Source organism: Marmota flaviventris, chromosome 10, assembly GCF_047511675.1.
Source record: "Marmota flaviventris isolate mMarFla1 chromosome 10, mMarFla1.hap1, whole genome shotgun sequence".
In the NCBI taxonomy this organism is placed as follows: Eukaryota; Metazoa; Chordata; class Mammalia; order Rodentia; family Sciuridae; genus Marmota; species Marmota flaviventris.
In genome coordinates this window covers 75,465,344-75,480,297 of record NC_092507.1, presented here as the reverse complement: position 1 = coordinate 75,480,297, position 14,954 = coordinate 75,465,344, and the positions used below count along the sequence as shown (strand labels likewise).

The following is a 14,954-nucleotide window of genomic DNA, read 5'->3' as shown; positions in this document are numbered from 1 at the left end:
AGTAAGAATTCTACCATTCAGCTACATCATGAGTTCTTCAATTGATTTCTTAATATGGTAATAGGTAGACATTAATTATTTTGCATATGTATATCTATATTTCCTAGCACCATTTATTAAGGACACTGTTCTTTCTCCAAGGTATGTTCTTGGAATGATCAACTACCATTCAATTTTTTGGCTAAAGATATATGAATTAATATCTAATTATATTTCAATTTTTAATTCAAAATAACAATTTAATTCTGAGTTAAATTCTCAAATTTTAATAGACATATATGTCTGATGTTATGGTACTACTATGCTGTCTTCATTATTACAGCTTTGTAGTGTGTTTTGAAATCATGTATTTTGATGCTTCCTGCTTTGTCCCTTCCACCCCCACCTCAGGGTTCTTATGGCAATTTGGGGTAATTTGTGGCTCCATATAAATTTTTTGATTGTGTTTTCTAGTTCTGTGATCAATGTTATTTATTTGTTGCTATATATTTTATTGAATCTGCATTGACATTATACAATATCAATGATTCAATCCATGAGCATGGGCTATCTTGCAAACATGTGTGTGTGTGTCTGTGTGTGCTCTTCCATCTCGTTTGTAAAATTTATTCCCAAGCACTCTTTGGGGATATTGTGAATGGGATTGCTTTTAAAATGTCTTTTCCAGTTAGCCTGTTATTGGTGTATAAAAGAATGCTGTTTTTTATATGTTAATTTTGCATCCTACAACTTCACCAAGTGTGTTTATCAGGTTCAAGAGCTATTTGCTGATGTCTTCAGGTTGTTTTCTCCATATACTATATGATCGACAAAGAGACATCATTTGATTTCCTTTTTTTTTCAATTTGCGTGTCCACTATTCCTTTCTTTGGCCCATTGTTCTGTTTTCCATCCTACAATGAACAGAAGTGGTGAAAGTGAAGATCCTTGTTTTGATAGAGCTCTTAAAGGAAGTGCTTTCAACTTTCTTCCAATTCAGTAGCGTGATTTTGACAATGAGTTTGTCACATATATCCTGTGTTCTGTTGAGGTATGTTCTTACAATACTTAACTGGTTGAGGTATTTTCTTTCTTTTTTTTTTTTTACTCATGAGGGGATATTGAATTTTATAGAGTGCCTCATTGCAGCTCATAGAAATTTCAAATCCCAGAAGAAAAACATATAACATGCCCATCCTCAAAACTAAGCCAATATTTTCTAAATACTAAAAGAAAATCATAAATATCCTTTGAGATATTTATGTATCAAGGCAATTATGCAAAACTCAGAACATCGAGATCCCATCAAGAGAATATGTTAAGGATAATTCCCATGAAAAAGTGATGACCGATGACACTCAATTTTAAATATCTGGTGAGAATTAACATATTCAGTTTTTATCTAAAGCAAAACGCATGTTTAGACAAGGTGGGAGAAATAAATGTAACTGGGAGATAGATGATTAGGTTGGAATAACAATACAAGGCACAGGTTCTGTGGGTAGACATGAAATAAGTGCATGATGTCATACTGGTCATTAGAGATGAAATTGAATGATATTATGTAAAACATATAAAACAAATAGTATGATATTTTTAAAGTAAAGGAGACTAAAGATGTCAAATGTTGTTAGGGTAATGTGAAACATGAGCTATATGACCTTTCCTAAATACCAAATAACATATACACAAACATGGAGAAAAATCTCTATATACAACCCACTACAAATGGTAAATACAGCCTAAATGATATGGAAGAGGTCAGAATATAAATAGAAAAATAATATGTTTATATCCTTAACCACAAAACTGGCCACAGTACTAAAAGATTATAATATTGAAATTAAGAAATACACGAGTCCATAGTGATAAACAAAAACATTTAATTTTTTAGGTTATCATTAACTATGAAAGAAATTTGAAGTTCAGGGAGAAGTCCATTTTTTTTTTTTAATAACACAAGACCAGCCAAGGAAATAACATAGGAAGAACTGAATTTAAAATTTTTTAGTGTTCAAAAAGAAATATAATAATTTACACAGGTAGAGATCTTGAACAAAGGTACCAAACAGAATATTTGTATGTTGTCCAAGTACCAGTCTTCAAATTGCTTTACAGTGACAGAGAAAACAATGTATCCACTCCACAGACTGACCCTGTGGGTACCTCTATTACCAAATGACCAGCTCTAGCCTCAAGAGATGGACACACAGGACACTCTGCCTGTGGGTTGGATATGGTGGGTGAACAGCTTTATCTGCAGAGTGTTCTCAGCTAAAATTTCAGACTGTATTTCATTCTAAGGAGACTGTCGTAGAAAGGCAGAATGTAGGCCAGGAAGCAAAACAACTGATTTGTCTTCAATAAACAAGGCAAAATCACCAAAAACTGACAACAAAAACATGAAGAGGTCTTTGATTTCAAAAGTGTGTGTTTGTGTGTGTACCCATATACATATATTTACATATGTGTATGTATGTATATATACACACATATATATTTTATATATAATTATATTTATATATTTATGTATTTATAAATTATATATAAATTTTTATATAAAAAGAGGAGGAGGAGAAGAGCACACTCTTACATATTTATTTATATATATATATATATATATATACACACACACACACACACATATAAATATATGTATATGGGCATGTGTGTGTGTGTGTGTGTGTGTGTATACATACCTACATATATATATGAGTGTGTTTTAAAAATATCTTTTTAACCCCAAATGCCTTTTCTGTTATCTTATTCCTGGTGACATTGACTGAAGAAGATATGTCAGCTCTTTTTTTCAATGGTCTACATTTTGTAGTTTTCTAATAATTTCCTTGTGCTTAAAGTCAAGCTAACATTCAGCAAAAACACTGAATCGCTAATGATGTCTGGGCCTATCTGGAGGCAGAGTGTCCATCTAGACTTGTGGTCTCCTTCTGGTTGCTCATGTCAGGCATACTTTGGAGATCCTCTCTGTCATTGTGTTTTTGCTTTGTATCTCTTTCTGGCCCTTTAAGACATGGGCAATATGTGTTGGTCTTATAGGTTGTTTCCTGGGAATGATCTTGGCTGAATGGATCACCAATAGTTGTAAATGTGTCTAAAAAAGATGGTGTTTTACTGTAACAATTTGTTTTTTTAAATGGTTTTCTGAAGTATTGTACAATCTTGCCGTTGAAAGTTGATTTGTCAGAGATAACATAATTAATAAGGAGTCTTAACAGTAAAAACTAAGTTGGATGCACAATATGCTGCCTCTAATGTGTGAGCTCAGCAGGACTCTCAGGAGGATTCCCTCTTACCCCCAACATCCAATCCCTCCTGGGTGCTCCCCTTCCTTTGCCCAACCAGAAACTCTAGCAATTACCATTGTAGGACTAAAAGACATGAGGTATTTAGTAAGAAAAACATCCAGGTTCTCTCTGTTCACATAGTTAACCTTCACAAGCCAGTTTAAAATCTCCCATTACTATTCCTGTGCTCAGATGTACTCAGTGTATTTTTATATTGAGATATTTCAGAACTTATAGCCTCAAATGCCCCTGGTATGCTTCTCCTCCTTCTCTGTAGGGAACCAAGAGGTCAGTTTCCCCTTGAATACAAGCACCAGCTTTTCTGTTCTCACCTCTTACTTTAGACCTCTTAGAAATATCTGAACAGCATGTTACCAAAAGGCTTATTCCCCTTGAATAATGAACAGGTTTTGGAGCAAAATTTAACCAGTTTGTCACTTGAGAGAGAAGGAATAACCCTAGGTATGGTCACACAAGGAAATGGACCAGCTCAACAGTCAGTGGCTTATCTCATTAAGAAACTTAACATCGCTTTGTTCTTAAACACAATAAGAACTACGGTATGATAATTTTCATCTAAACCTAACTGATTACCAACAAAAATGATTAAAACAAGTGTCTTAGGCATGAGGTTTTTGCTCAAACCAGCAGTTTTTCCCAGCTCCTTGTAGACCTCAGGCAGGACTTACACTGAAATGCAAATGGAAGAAGCCTGAAAGCTCAGTTGGAGACTGAGACCTGCCCACCCCACAAAAAAAAGATAAAAGCTTCTATTACCTGAACTCATACTAGACTAAACCCAAAAGTAAATTGTATGGTACTTGACTAAAATAGTTACCAGCCATGTCATTTTTCTAGAACTCTTGTTTTTTCTTATATTTCACATTTTTTGAGCTCATCATTTTGGTCCTATGCACCTAGTTTAATTTTTTTCCCTGATCAATCCTATTTTTTATTCAATTATGAAGTTTTTAAACATCTGCAACATTGCAATGGAGATTCATCTGTGAAAAGCTATAAGGCCTTTACTTTTATATGTGTGCACACTGTGTGTTGTCTGTCCATATATGTGTGGGTCCATATGTCATGTACCTGATATCAAGATTGACAAATGGAAAATAAATGCTCATGAATTAAAATGGATCCGAGTACCTTGAATTAATGTAATTTTAAAAGTTTCAATTTAAATTGAGTAAACAGATGAAAGTAAAGAAGTTTTTAGAATTAAACTTAACTCACAAGTCTCTCTAGGTGGTCAAAGAACTAATAAACTGTTGATGTCTATAAAATATCTAATATCCATTGTTTCTAGGACTTTTCTTCAACAGGAAAGAAATGCCTGATACTGTTCAATACATTTACCTGATATCTTGGTAAAAATGAGTAAAGTAGATTTGACATGGAATTACTCATAAATGTATTTGTTAGACATCTGATTAATTTACAAGGTTAAAATGCTAACTGTTAAATATACCATCAAGTACTCTTAACTTCTTAAATTCTATTGGGTAATATTATTGATGTTTTCATAAATTAGTAAATAAAAAAGGGGGGGGGGTAAAGTTGCTTTGTCATCACTGAGAACAAGGTTACTAAAATTTAAAGTCTCAACAGACATAAGTCTATATTCTTAAACATTGCTTGCATTTTCACGAAATGGCAAACAGATGTGATTAACTGTGTACTGTAAATAACAAAATTTTTCTTATTAAAATACAACAATTTGCCTAAATTAAAACATTTACAAGGATTGTTTCATATTAAAAAAAAGGGGGTTAACATACGGAAAAGAGAAATTTAAAACGCTTATGTGTGTGAAATGATCAGTCAAGACTCCTTGGGGTTCTTCCTGAGGGTCAAATGTTAATGTGCTAATATAAAACAAGGTTTAAACTATATGTTAAAAGGACAAATATTTCTTAACACACTAATTTCCCCATAATGTTGTGTTTATTAAGTTTTTTTTAGCAAATAATCTTGAAGGAATTAAGAATTATATAGCTGTTGTTAAACAAGAACTGTTATTTTAAAATATTGTACTATGCTATTTCTTTAAGAGCTAAATTTTGTTAATATAAAAACATCATTGTAATTGTGGTGCTATTACTCTGCTTTGTATATTAAATGTGTTCCTATCTTCCAGGTATACAAGTCTTTAAAAAGAAGGTTTAAAAGAACATTATATCAACCTGGTATTCTCCAAACTAAAGTTGTATGGTAATTTTAGACTTATAAGAATACCAAATTTGGGGCCAAGGATATACCTCAGTTGGTAGAGTGATTGCTCACTTGCACAAGGCCCTGGGCTCAATCCTTAGCATCACACACACACACACACACACACACACACACACAGAAACAAAACAAAACAAAACAAAAAACAACCAAACTAACAAAAAAACAATGAAATTTCTTGGAGATTTATTTATATCACTTAATACTCTACAACTAACCTGTTATTAATAATATATAAAATTTTATGTTACCATTTACATTGGAGTACAATTTAAATGTTTATAAACTAATGAGACCCTAATCTATGTAAAGGTTAATATTGTAAAACACAAAAGCATTTTGCTACTTTTCTACAAAAGGTTAAAAGCTCTCAGCCTTTCCTTACTTTGTGCACTACATGTTATATCATATTGTGTTAGCTAACATCAGAAAGGGCTCAAGAAATAATATTTGTAAACCTTTTAGAATGGTAGATAAAAAAAAGACAAAGATCAGCTTCAGAACTAGAACACTTCACCTAAGATTTGTGAAGAGCCCTGCCTTACCTGAGATGAGGCTCTGCCTCCCACCATACTACATTCCTGAATAACTACAAAGTAGGCCAGACTTCAGTTCATTTAAAATTGTGTTCAAAGGATTGATTTTTGTTGTTAAGATTACTAGGATCTCAAACAGGGGATATAATTTATAACAGCTAAAATTCAAGACTTTTGTTATGCAAACTAAATATGTTTATACTCTTATGAACTTTATTTTCTATCTTCTTTATAAACTGTCTGTTGCCTGTTGAGGGTTTGCAGAGGTATTGCTTCTAGATCAGAACCTGGGTTAATTTAAGGTAATAAGTCATCACCTACAGGATAGGATAGTACAGACCTCAAGTAATAAAAAGGGTAAATGACTGTAAGGTTATAGACAAATTAAAGTTAAAGCCCAGTACTCTTAATTTAACACTGGTGAGACTCATTTTTTAGATGTTTAAGATTGAGACTTAAAAATTAAAGTTAAATTAAAAAAAACCCAAAACATCAATGTTTGGCTCTTGCCCTCCCAGTCAGTCTGAATCCAGGGAACAGGGAACTTCTCTAAAGAGCTTTGCAACTCTGGGCCACATAACCTCCCAATAAGGGAGATTAAGGAGACCCCTGGAGAACAGAAAGCCAATTGATGCACTTGACATGAAGAGGAGGGTTATTGGATTATTGGAAAAGGGAGACATCTCTGAAGTTTCCAAGGGAAACCACATGGTCAGCAAGACCTGGACCCATCCTAGTGTAAATGGCACTAGCAGAACTAAGACACTACTCTCAAGTTGCCCCAAGAGTGACTCCATAGAAACTCAGCTTACTCTTAACAATAGATAGAAACAAAGGTCAGTTTGACCTTCATCTTAAACGTCTAGCAAAAATAGTTAAAACCCAAACACAGCCATTCCTGGGTATTTAAAAGATAAATAGTATTAGTTAAGTGTAACTTACTTAAGATATACACTTATGATAGCCCCCCCCCCCAAAAAAAAAGAAAATAAGTAGACTGGAACCTACAAAGAGAGATTCTTAGAAGGAATGCCTAATAACTCTCAAGTGAAATGGCCAAGTCAGAAGTTTTAGTCAGTTTAAGGCCTACAGATCTTCCTCACCTCCTACACAGGTAGGATTAATATTTGTTAACATGATTATCTAGCTCTAAATAACAGAAATAAAAAGATATCTACTAGACACAGAGGTCATACCAGTAGAAAGATTTTATAAGATCAGGTGACATGAAGTAACTTAACTACAGCTCATGGACATGAACATCTATAACATTAAAAGATAAATGTTTTGTTTACATTCCTGATAACTCTGAAGATGTTAAAGATTTACATTCCCAAATAAAGTATGGGGAAAGCTTCTCAGCTCTCACATCTCTGGGTAAGAAAATATTGACTTCTGTCCTTCTTATGATATTCATTGACATGTTCTGGACACTGTAATGTTTGTTCAGTACTCATGTTTTTTGTTTCTCTCTTAGAAGCACCCTTCCCCAGATGATTTTACAACCTATTCTTCACCAACCAGACTTCAATATTACCTGACTTCTAAAAGAAAACTCCAAAGCTGCTTGCACCACCTCACATCACCCCCTCTCAGTTCTGAAGCCACCAGAGCAGTTGTCAGCCCTCTTCTGTAAAGCTAGGGCTGATCATGGTGACCACCACATGTAATCCCAGCTACTCAGGCAGCTGAGGTAGGAGGTTAGTAAGTTCAAGGCCAACCATAAAAAAAGTGGGTTGGGATGCACTTCAGCAGTAGAGTGCCCCTGGATTCAATCACTAGTACCACATATATATATAAAAAAAATAATGAAAAGAAAAAAAAAAGCCTGGAGAACAAGATGTCCATAGAGGCCTTGACATTTTTTTCTTTTTCTTTTTTATTAGAGCTTTATACTTACACATTGTAGTTGAGTTGATCCCAACAAACTCACACATGCATGGAAATTGATTTCAGTTCATGACCTTCCCTTCTCTCCCATCACTCTCGCCTCTCCCACTCTCCTTCCTCTGCCCTACTGGACTTCCTTTCCCTCATCTATTAATTCATATTTAATTGGCTCTTTGTGTTATCCCATTCTTCTCTCCCTCTTCCCTTGATTTTAGTCTAGCTTTCTCATATGAGAGAAAACATTTGACTTTTGAGTTTCTGAGTTGGCTTATTTCACTTAGCATGCTATTTTCCATTTCCATCCATTTACCAGCAAAATGCCATCATTTCATTCTTTTTTATGGCTGATTAGAATTCCAGCATATGTATACACCACAATTTCTTAATCCACTCATCTAATGTCAGGCATCTGGGCTAATTACAACATTTAGCTGTTGTGAACTGTGCTGGTAGAAACACTGAGGTGGCTGGATTCCTACAGTGTGCTGAGTTTAGATCTTTTGGGAAATCTACCAAGGAGTGGGATAGCTGGGTCACATGGTGGTCCCAACACTATTTTTTTGAGGAACCTCCATACTGCTTTCCAGAGTGATTGTACTAGTTTACAGTCCCACCAAAAATGTACAATTGAACCTTTTTCTCCACATCCTCACCAGCATTTTTTATTGTTCATATTTTTACATCATTGTGACTGGAGATAGAGGAAATCTTAGTGTAATTTTGATTTGCATTTTCCTGATTGCCAAAGATGTGGAGCATTTTTTTTATACTTTGCAAGCCGTTTGCATTTATATGAATGAGAAGTTTTTATTTGGTTCTTTTGCCCATTAGTTGATTGCATTGTATGAGTGTGTGTGTGTGTATTGTGTTTGTGAGTGTGTGTGTTTGTGTGTGTCAAGATTTTTTAGTTCTTTTTATATCCTGGGTATTAGTCCCCTATCAGAGGAGCAGCTGGCCAAGATTTTCTCCCATTCTCTAGGCTCTGTCTTTATTCTCTTGTTTCATTAGCTGTGCAGAAAATTTTTAGTTTGATGGTGCCCGACTTATTGACTCCTGGTTTTTTATCTTGTGCCTTGGGGTCTTGTAAGGAAAGCTGGAGCCAGCGTGTTTATGATGGAATATTGACTCCATGTTTCCTTCCAGTAGTCATAAATGGCTCAAAGTCTCATTCCTAAGACTTTGAGCCATTTCAGTTTGAGTTTTGTGCAGAATGAGGACAGGAGTCTTGTTTCATTTTCTACATAAAGCGAACCAATTTTCCCAGCACCATTTGTTTAAAAGGCTGTATTTTCTCCAAGATATACTTTTGGCACCTTGTCAAATGTCCGACAGCCCTAGGCAGATGGATTTGACTCTGTGTCCTCTGTGGTGTTCCATTGGTCTTGGTGTCTGTTTTGATGCCAATATCATGCTCTTTGTGTTCCCACAGCTCTGTAGCATAATTTCAGGTCCGGTATTGCCACAGGCCCCTGATCATCTCATTTCAGTCCTCACCTTAGTGCCCTAGTGCCCCTGGCTTCCATGATCATGGTCAAGTGCCAGTGCCCAGCCCTGTATCTCCACCCACTGCCCCTGCTGGGCCTCAGCCCCTGCGCTCCACTCTACCACAGTCTCTACTGGTGCCCACACCAACGTGCCAGGGCTGCACTTGTCACTAGGCTCTCACCGACTACTGTTCCCAGTATCAGTCAGTAGTCCTATCCAGACCCTGGCCTTGCCCTAGGCTCCTTCCTCTGCTGACCCCAGGGCAGTTTATCAAGCACTTGATCAATCAGATCCATCACTCAGCACCTCAGATGCAGTGATTTTATTTTATTGTCCAAAAATCCTGGTGGAAAGGCAGAGTGAATCCAGCATCAGCTGTTCCTGGCACTTAGTGGTGAGGTCAAGGAAGCAGAGCTCCCTAAGCCATGGCTTGTTCTCAGCTCTCCCCAATTTTGTGGAACTGACCCCACCTCACCCTCTCCCTGGCCCCAGCCCAGGATGTGCCCTGGATGGTTTCATGCTGCCCACTCCCTCTCCTCACCCTCTACTGCCTGTGCCGGGTTCCTTCCTGTGTACCATGGCACTTGGGGAGGAAGGTGAATTCTTCTCCCACCTGAAGGCACAATCCATTATTAGCAGTGGGATCTGGCATTGCTGTGCTGTGTGTGGGTGAGGTTGCAGTGGAACCAGCTGGTTGACCTCAACCTTCACAAGTTTCCTCCAACCTTCCTGATCCCACTTTCCATGGTAATTGTCTACTCTGGAGTCAACTTCCTCTGATATGAATCAGTCCTCCCTTTCTCCTGAGAATGACTGTATGGCACAGCTTTTTCTCTCCTCTATTAACTACTAATATCATCTTACAGTCAAACCAGATGGGGAACTCTTGGTAAGTGAGGACCTCCCATTAGCCCCTCATCCAGTTGCCCATCTGCTCCCCCAGCTGAGATGCCTCTTGGCCACCTGCTGCCCACTCCTTGTCCTCTCTCCCTCAGAAGCCTTGTTAAAAGGGTTCTGATGTTGGGTCACTCCACTGTGGATACAAAGCCTCTGGTTTTCCTGTTGATTTTATAAGATCTCTCACCCAATTCTCTTTTCTTCTCAGCCTGTCTCCCATTCTTACTGTCTGTGTGAACATTATATTCTTTACAGTGTTACTGACTTACAATTTTCTGTTTTGCTGTGTCTTTCTCTGGCCTTGGTGTTAGTGAAATCCTGGCCTTGGGAACTGAGTTGTGAAATGTTCCCCCTTCTTCAATCTTTGGGAAGAGTTTGAGATAGATGGTGCTATTTTTTCGTAAAATTCATAGTCTTACCAGTGAAATCTTCTGGTCCTGAGCTTTTTTTGTTTGTTTGTTTTTGATGGGAGACATTTTTTATTATTTATTTATGCTCCTTACTCATTATTGGTCTATTCAGATTTTTCTATCTGTTTGTGATTCAGTTTCAGTAGTTTGTATGTTACTGGAATTTAACCATTTCTTCTAGGTTATCAGATAATTGTTCATAATTTTTTATCATGAAAGCACACTCAGAGAGCCCTCCAGTGTGGACTCAAACAAGTTACTTCCTGTCACCCTGGTAAACAGAGTGAAGCCCTGTCAGGCTGTCCTCCCAAGATAAGAAGGAAAGGCAGAAGATGAGGGTGGAGATCACCAAACTAGACGTTTCTGACCCCAGGGTAAATGATGTCACTGAGAAAACTGGTGGTAGCTGATAAGAATTTCAAGGAGGGTCAAAAGCCCCCAAATTTAGTATAAATAATAGAGCTGATGAGCAGGGATTCAGCCAGCTGAATCAAGGATGCACTCTGGCTGGAGAGCCTGATGAGGACCTGACATCCCATCACTTGTCATTGTTTCCTAATCCTCTTTGTGATCCTCACTGCTCTCAAACTCTACCCCCTTGTCTGGACCCTGGTGAGAGTCACAACTCCTCCCTATTACCCTCTTCTCAACAGGTCATCCATTCCAAGCCAGGAAAAGCCTGTCTTGTTTCCGGACCTGGTCACCTCAGTCTGAGTGAGTGTGCATCTGCTGGATATAAAGCCTCAGGCTTAAGACTTTTGAACTCAGCATGCAGAGGGAATGTATGTCATTAGCCTGTCATGATTAAGTGTTCTGCAGTGCTTAGAATTAATCTAGAATTGTTTGCTGTGAATTAATTAATCTAGAATTATTTGCTGTGAATGGATCCTGTCTATTGCAGTGCCTAGCATTAACAACTGTCATTTTCTTGATTAAGAACCTATAGAGTGAATTGTATTGAGTGATTTGAGTGAATAATGCATTGAAAGGGGCAGAAGCATGTGGACATTCTTTGTTTCTCCCCTCGACTGCTTATGTCACAATTTTCCCCCCTTGCGACACTTTGCCTGTCTGCTCCCTAGATGAGGTCCCCCTGTGCCCTTTGCATTCTTCTTGTTTCTTCCCACACAGGCCCTTACTGAAAGGCTCCACATACATTGTCCACTCAGGGCCTGTGGTTTCCTAACTACTGATTTCTCTGAGAACCTGTCTCTGAAAATATTTCTCTTCTGCTGGACCTGCAAACCAAGATTTTTTCTTCCCATAATGAGCTCTCCTCCCAGCAGCAAGGAGAATAGTTGGGCACAGACCCTGGGATGTTGGGTGCTGGGACAATTCCTGCATGTTCAGGAACACCCTGAAACTTCCCAACCCGAATGAAAATACCTGTCTGCAGGGTGGCTTGTTCATCACTCTGATCCTGGGGCTGGACTCTTCCTGACCAGCAGAGCTTCTGTGCTGTCCAGTGCCTTTTAGGCTAGAAGATGGATGAGCTGGTTCCACAGCCAGCTGCTCTGGGAAAGACTGGGTCACACCCGAGGCATAACCACGTCTGCATGTAATTTTTCAACAATTCTTTGAATGACCCTGGACAGCATACTGGTCAGCTTGCCTATGAGCTCATGTGCTTGTGGTTTAGTAACCAAGGCCCACACACATGCTCCGTGAGGTCACTAGCGGATGCTCAACAAATATTCACACATATTCTTCTTTAAACTGGAATCCTTTACCTGGATTTGTAACTTCAGTTTCAAAATTGCTGGCTGCTGCAGGGCATGAGGGCACATACCTGTCATCCCCCATCCCTGGGAGTGGGAGGCCTGAGGCAGGAGGATTGCCAAATTCAAAGCCAGCCTCAGCAACTTAAGGAGACCCTGTCTTAAAATGAAAAATAAAAAGGACTGTGGGGTGTGGAGATGTGGGGATGTGGTTCTGTGGTTAAGTGCCCCTGGAACAAGAAAAAAAAAAGAAAGAAAGAAAAGAAATGCCGTCTGCTACTAGACCAGAGCCACCGGCACCCCCTGTAGAACTGCATTTTCCTAATTCTCCTTAAAAAAAAAAAAAAAAACTAGGAACAGGAAACAGCTGATAGACATCACTGTTCCTCCAGCTAGCTCCTGTCTACAGCCACTGTAACCCATTTACATTGAAAGAATCAAATACAAATGTGTACTTTAATGTACTTGCCTATTCACATTATGAATTCTTCTTCTTATTATTATTATTTTTTTTTTGCAAAACTTCCACAATCTTTTACTACCAAACTTATCAAACTTATGCAGGGTTAAGTCTTTAACCCAGCTAACAGCAAAAACCAAATCTCCATGGAAATCCAGACCTGTAGAGATTTTCCTTTAAAAAAAAATATGTAGCTGCATATTTTACAAATATGTGAAATTCTCCAATGTTGCAGGAAAAAAATTCCAAGTGATGCCAATCCATATTAGAAGAATCTGGCAATCCGTCCCCATGTGAAAAGAAAAAATAGAACCATCTTCTCCCACAATCAGGAAACTGATCCTTAGTCTGGGGGCCACATTCCTTGAAACTTGCAAAATGTCCTAGAGCTTCCTCCAGGAAATGGCCTGGAGGCCCCTGCAGAGATGAAGTGGCCTTTTCTAAGCCAAACCACCAAAGACCCTGTAATTTAGAGTCTAACCTTTCAGCTAAAAATGCTCACAGAAAGCACCAAAAAGGTGCATCTCTTCCCTCCTGAACCACAGAGGTAAGAGATCGGAGAAAACCCAATATTTTTTTTTAATTTGTTCTAATTAGTTATTCTTGACAGTAGAATGCATTTTGACACCTCATACATAAGTGGAGTACAACTTCTCATTCTCCATATAATTCTACATGATGTAGAATTAAATCAACATAGGCGCATAGGTGATAATGTGCAATTCATTCTGCTGCCCTTCCTACCCCATACTCCCTCCCCTCCCTTTACTCTCCTCTGTCTAATCCAAAGTACCTCTCTACTACACCCCCCATTGTGAATTAGCATCCACATATCAGAGAAAACATTCAGCCTTTGATTCTTTAGGATTGGCTAATTCCAATTAGCATGGTGGACTCCAGTTCCACCCACTTACCCGCAAATGCCATGATTTCATTCTTCTTTTTTTCTTTTATTTCTTGTAATTTTTTTTAATTGGTTGTTCAAAACATTACAAAGCTCATGACATATCATCTTCCATACATTTGATTCAAGTGGGTTATGAACTCCCATTTTTTACCCCAAATACAAGTTGCAGAATCACATCGGTTACACATCCACATTTTTACATAATACCATATTAATGACTGTTGTATTCTGCTACCTTTCCTATCCCCTACTATCCCCCCTCCCCTTCCCTCCCATCTTCCCTCTCTACCCCATCTGCTGTTGTTTAATTCTCTCCCTTGTTTTTTTTTTTCCCTTTCCCCTCACAAACTCTTATATGTAATTTTGTGTAACAATGAGGGTCTCCTTCCATTTCCATAGTTTCCCTTCTCTCTCCCTTTCTCTCCCCCCACTCGTCTCTGTTTAATGTTAATCTTTTCCTCATGCTCTTCTTCCCTGTTCTGATCTTAGTTGCTCTCTTTATATCAAAGAAGACATTTGGCATTTGTTTTTTAAGGATTGGCTAGCTTCACTTAGCATAATCTGCTCTAATGCCATCCATTTCCCTGCAAAATCCATGATTTTGTCATTTTTTAGTGCTGCGTAATACTCCATTGTGTATAAATGCCACAGTTTTTTAATCCATTCATCTATTGAAGGGCATCTGGGTTGTTTCCAAAGTCTAGCTATTGTGAATTGTGCTGCCATGATCATTGATGTGGCAGTATCCCTATAGTATGCTCTTTTAAGGTCCTCAGGGAATAGACCGAGAAGGGCGATAGCTGGGTCAAATGGTGGTTCCATTCCCAGCTTTCCTAGGAATCTCCATACTGCTTTCCATATTGGCAGCACCAGTTTGCAGTTCCACCAGCAATGTACAAGTGTACCCTTTTCCCCACATCCTCGCCAGCACTTATTGTTGCTTGACTTCATAATGGCTGCCAATCTTACTGGAGTGAGATGGTATCTTAGGGTGGTTTTGATTTGCATTTCTCTGACTGCTAGAGATGGTGAGCATTTTTTCATGTACTTATTGATAGATTGTACGTCCTCCTCTGAGAAGTGTCCAGGTCCTTGGCCCATTTGTTGATAGGGTTGTTTGTTATCTTGTTGT

At 38.1% G+C, this 14,954-nt stretch overlaps 1 long non-coding RNA gene across 1 annotated transcript in view; it reads left to right on the top strand.

Annotated features, from left to right (window-relative positions):
• Positions 1-5,975: 5,975 nt before the first annotated feature.
• LOC139707261 (uncharacterized) overlaps positions 5,976-14,954 on the top strand; it is a 214,889-nt gene continuing 205,910 nt past the window's right edge. Inside the window, exon 1 of the long non-coding RNA XR_011708878.1 lies at positions 5,976-7,748. This is a non-coding gene — a long non-coding RNA (uncharacterized lncRNA). The remainder of the gene's footprint in view (positions 7,749-14,954) is intronic.